At 54.3% G+C, this 5,559-nt stretch overlaps 2 non-coding genes across 2 annotated transcripts; both read right to left on the bottom strand.

The window, feature by feature from the left end:
• Window positions 1–387: 387 nt before the first annotated feature.
• On the bottom strand, window positions 388–468 carry LOC130847062 (small nucleolar RNA SNORD115). Its single transcript, XR_009051857.1, has one exon. It is a non-coding gene; the product is annotated as a small nucleolar RNA SNORD115 (small nucleolar RNA).
• A 2,506-nt stretch (window positions 469–2,974) lies between these two features.
• Window positions 2,975–3,055, bottom strand: LOC130847349 (small nucleolar RNA SNORD115). Its single transcript, XR_009052114.1, has one exon. It is a non-coding gene; the product is annotated as a small nucleolar RNA SNORD115 (small nucleolar RNA).
• Window positions 3,056–5,559: the final 2,504 nt, after the last annotated feature.

Below are 5,559 nucleotides of genomic sequence, written 5' to 3' on the forward strand. Positions count from 1 at the left end.
TGTGAGGGCGGCCAGCCCATAGTTCAAAATTCTCTGGGGCCTATCGGTAGCAACCAAAAGAGGCACTCACTGCGGAACATTCTGGCTGTGGTGAGCCCATGCCAAGGCTTGGCCTGAAACACAAAATTCAAAGCAGAAAGGCTTAAGAAAGACTCCACGCATGGCTTCAGAACATGTGGGCCCTGGCACTATGGAGCAGGATAGAAAACCACAGGTGGCAACACATCTTGGATATGTGGAATCCTCCTACACTGGGAGGAGTCTCAAGGGATTTCCTTGAGCGAGAGGCTGCTCCAACACCCACACCCACACCCACACACACACCCACACCCAGGGCTCTGCAATGGACCAAAAATGCAGGCCATCCTGCCCCTGGATCCCTCTGTTAGGCGTCAGCGTAATCCTATTGAGCATGATTTTTTGGTCATCAGCTCTCTTCAGGACCATATGAGTTCTCATCCTCGACCCAACTGAGGCCCTCCTCACTCACCTGCGCCCTGCCACATGTGAAGGCTTACCTCAGATGCTTCCTGGAAAGAAGGATGCCTGAAGGGATGTGCCATTCTGTCGAATCCACGTGCTGGGCCAAGGCTCATGGTGATTGCCCTAGGGAACATAGGCCAAACACAGATCTTCATTTCTCTGGGGATGATGGCTGCCAAGAGGTGAGAAGGACAGCTGTGAGAACTCCAACTCCATGCTAGATGCATTGGGGGACGTGTGTGCCACACGCTCATGCATCGAATGATGCTACAAGAAATACCTGCAGCAATACATCCAGGAACATAGGGCCCAAATGTACCTCCACGCAGAGACAGGAACACATAGCTGAAACGCATACAAACAGCTCCCTACATAGCTTCCTTCCTGCCTCCCTTCCTCCAGAATGCTCTAGCTCCCTCCCTTTCGACCCTCGTCCTTGGCTCACTCTCTCCATCCATCCATACATACAAAGATGAAGGCATGAGTGGACAGGTGGATCAATGCCATCTTATGTACCTTAATACTGTGTCAGGGGCAGATGAAATAACCAGTACGTATATGTCTCCCCAGGGAAGGACTAGCCTCATGGATCCTCCAGGCAGCACAAGGCCTGGCACCAGATCTGCTTGGTGGGGAAAACACTGGGGGCGTTTCTGGGGGGAATGGAGACATTCCTCTGGGCCCGACCCTGGTGTGGGCAAGCGTGTGCTGGCCGATGTCACACTCGGCTTGTCCATGTGCACAACACCCAGACAATGAGGCCTTTATGTCCCACGCAGTGGACATTCACAGGAGCTGGAGGGAGCTCTCTTGGTAGGCAGTGGCTCCCGTAGAGGAAGGCCAGCCCAAGAGATGCCACAGGCCTGTATCTGTATGCAGAACCGATGAAAGGGCCTGTCTAAGAAAACTGGCCTATCTGAGGGCCCATGATCCCTCACAGAGACCTGGGAAACCCCATTCCAGCAAGGGACGTGCCCTTCAGCTCTCTCAAGAGCCAAGAGCAGCTAGCTGCCAAGTCCCTGATGAAGGGTCCTTGTTGCCTCTCACCACCTCCAGGCCTGGCCCCACATCCTCCCAACCAACACTTCTTGGAAGTCACTCAAGCACACCCCACAACTGTCCATAAGCTCAGTCCATCCTCGTGCTCTGCCTCGACATGCACAGAGATCTGCGTGGTTGCTCCCCAGGGCAACACGTAATGAGATGGTGCCTCCATGGTCAGCTTTACTACACTTCAGGTCAATCGAGTTGAATTTCAAGACCCGCATTCCGATCTGGTGGATGGGGAGCCACATCAAGCATTCCTCCTTGGGGAGCACAGAGATTCCCAAACAGGGCCAATTTCTTCTGTGGCAGCATTCCCTACTGTGGCCCGTGCAAGGCCACCAAACAACAGCCATGCAGCTACACCCTCCTCAGCCCACATCCCGGGACCACCCCTCACCTTCAGGTCAACAGGGCCTCACGATGGACATGATAACGGGATGCCCAAGGGCTCTGCAAAGCCTTCATGGGGGAATGGACACCCAGAAGCCTTTTCTCCTCTGGAGGGGGCTCTCTGACAAACCAGTGGCTTCCAGAGAGGACAACCAACCGAGGAGAAGCTATGGTCCTGTGTATGCATGCAGACCCCATCAGAGACCCCATTCGGATCAAGTGGCTCCAACAAAGCACCATGATCCCTCACAGAGTCCTGGCACAACCACATTGAAGACCTCGGCATGGCTTCCAGCCCTTGAAATAACCAGCAGCATCCTGCCTCCAAGCACCTGAGGATGGGCTCCTGCCTGCCTCTCACCATCTCTAGGCAGGGGGCATGAGCCTTCTCTACTGACAGGTTTTGGGAAGCCATAAAGCACACACCACAAGGGACCATTAACTCAGTTGGTGATCATACTCTGGCGCTAGGTGCACAGAGGTCTCTAGAGATGTTCCGCCTGGGGCCAAGGAAGAAAACACTGCCTCGATGTGCTCTCTGACTAGAATACAGCTGTAATGAAGGCATGTGAGTGCACCAGATGTGAGCCCATAAATTTGGGGCAGCAGCAGACATTCCTCCTTGGTAGGCAGGAGGTTGCCAAAAGACTACCCTGTACTGGCTGCTGTGAGGGCGGCCAGCCCATACTTCAAAATTCTCTGGGGCCTATCGGTAGCAACCAAAAGAGCCACTCACTGCGAAACATTCTGGCTGTGGTGAGTCCATGCCAAGGCTTGGCCTGAAACACAAAATTCAAAGCAGAAAGGCTTAAGGAAAGACACCACCCATGGCCTCAGAACATGTGGGCCCTGGCACTAGGGAGCAGGATAGAAAACCAAAGGTGGCAACACATCTTGGATATGTGGAAGCCTCCTACACTCGGAGGAGTCTCAAGGGATTTCCTCGAAGGAGTGGCTGCTCCAACACCCACACCCACACCCACACACACACCCACACCCAGGGCTCTGCAATGGACCAACAATGCAGGCCATCCTGCCCCTGGATCCCTCTGTTAGGCCTCAGCGTAATCCTATTGAGCATGATTTTTTGGTCATCAGCTCTCTTCAGGACCATATGAGTTCTCATCATCGACCCAACTGAGGCCCTCCTCACTCACCTGCGCCCTGCCACATGTGAAGGCTTACCTCAGATGCTTCCTGGAAAGAAGGATGCCTGAAGGGATGTGCCATTCTGTCGAATCCACGTGCTGGGCCAAGGCTCATGGTGATTGCCCTAGGGAACATAGGCCAGACACAGATCTTCATTTCTCTGGGGACGATGTCTGCCAAGAGGTGAGAAGGACAGCTGTCAGAACACCAACTCCATGCTAGATGCATTGGGGCACGTGTGTGCCACACGCTCATGCATCGAATGATGCTACAAGCAATACCTGCAGCAATATATCCAGGAACATAGGGCCCAAATGTACCTCCACGCAGAGACAGGAACACATAGCTGAAACGCATACAAACAGCTCCCTACAGAGCTTCCTTCCTGCCTCCCTTCCTCCAGAAAGCTCTAGCTCCCTCCCTTTCGACCCTCGTCCTTGGCTCACTCCCTCCATCCATCCATACTTACAATGATGAAGGCATGAGTGGACAGGTGGTCAATGCCATCTTATGTACCTTAATACTGTGTCAGGGGCAGATGAAATAACCAGTACGTATATGTCTCCCCAGGGAAGGACTAGCCTCATGGATCCTCCAGGCAGCACAAGGCCTGGCACCAGGTCTGCTTGGCGGGGAAAACACTGGGGGTGTGTCTTGGGGAATGGAGACATTCCTCTGGGCCCCACCCTGCTGTGGGCAAGCGTGTGCTGGCCGATGTCACACTCGGCTTGTCCATGTGCACAACACCCAGACAATGAGGCCTTTATGTCCCTCACCGTGGACATTCACAGGAGCTGGAGGGAGCTCTCTTGGTAGGCAGTGGCTCCCGTAGAGGAAGGCCAGCCCAAGAGATGCCACAGGCCTGTATCTGTATGCAGAACCCATGAAAGGGCCTGTCTGAGTAAACTGGCCTATCTGAGGGCCCATGATCCCTCACAGAGACCTGGGAAACCCCATTCCAGCAAAGGACGTGCCCTTCAGCTCTCTCAAGAGCCAAGAGCAGCTAGCTGGCAAGTCCCTGATGAAGGGTCCTTGTTGCCTCTCACCACCTCCAGGCCTGGCCCCACATCCTCCCAACCAACACTTCTTGGAAGTCACTCAAGCACACCCCACAACTGACCATAAGCTCAGTCCATGCTCGTGCTCTGCCTCGACATGCACAGGGATCTGCGTGGTTGCTCCCCAGGGCAACACGTACTGAAATGGTGCCTCCATTTTCAGTCTTACTACACTTCAGGTCAATCGAGTTGAATTTCAAGACCCGCATTCCGATCTGGTGGATGGGGAGCCATGTCAAGCACTCCTCCTTGGGGAGCACAGAGATTCCCAAACAGGGCCAATTTCTTCTGTGGCAGCATTCCCTACTGTGGCCCGTGCAAGGCCACCAAACAACAGCCATGCAGCTACACCCTCCTCAGCCCACATCCCGGGACCACCCCTCCCCTTCAGGTCAACAGGGCCTCACGATGGACATGATAACGGGATGCCCAAGGGCTCTGCAAAGCCCTCATGGGGGAATGGACACCCAGAAGCCTTTTCTCCTCTGGAGGGGGCTCTCTGACAAACCAGTGGCTTCCGGAGAGGACGACCAACCCAGGAGAAGCTATGGTCCTGTGTATGCATGCAGACCCCATCAGAGGCCCCATTCGGATCAAGTGGCTCCAACAAAGCACCATGATCCCTCACAGAGTCCTGGCACAACCCCATTGAAGACCACGGCATGGCTTCCAGCCCTTGAAATAACCAGCAGCATCCTGCCTCCAAGCACCTGAGGATAGGCTCCTGCCTGCCTCTCACCATCTCTAGGCAGGGGGCATGAGCCTTCCCTACTGGCAGGATTTGGGAAGCCATAAAGCACACACCACAAGGGACCATTAACTCAGTTGGTGATCATACTCTGACGCTAGGTGCACAGAGGTCTCTAGAGATGTTCCGCCTGGGGCCAAGGAAGAAAACACTGCCTCGATGTGCTCTCTGACTAGAATACAGCTCTAATGAAGGCATGTGAGTGCACCAGATGTGAGCCCATAAATTTGGGGCAGCAGCAGACATTCCTCCTTGGTAGGCAGGAGGTTGCCAAAAGACTACCCTGTACTGGCTGCTGTGAGGGCGGCCAGCCCATAGTTCAAAATTCCCTGGGGCATATCGGTAGCAACCAAAAGAGGCACTCACTGCGGAACATTCTGGCTGTGGTGAGCCCATGCCAAGGCTTGGCCTGAAACACAAAATTCAAAGCAGAAAGGCTTAAGGATAGGCTCCACCCATGGCTTCAGAACATGTGGGCCCTGGCACTATGGAGCAGCATAGAAAACCACAGGTGGCAACACATCTTGGATATGTGGAAGCCTCCTACACTGGGAGGAGTCTCAAGGGATTTCCTCGAGCGAGAGGCTGCTCCAACACCCACACCCAAACCCACACACACACCCACACCCAGGGCTCTGCAATGGACCAAAAATGCAGGCCATCCTGCCCCTGGATCCCTCTGTT

This window comes from Hippopotamus amphibius, chromosome 2, assembly GCF_030028045.1.
Source record: "Hippopotamus amphibius kiboko isolate mHipAmp2 chromosome 2, mHipAmp2.hap2, whole genome shotgun sequence".
NCBI classification, from domain to species: domain Eukaryota; kingdom Metazoa; phylum Chordata; class Mammalia; order Artiodactyla; family Hippopotamidae; genus Hippopotamus; species Hippopotamus amphibius.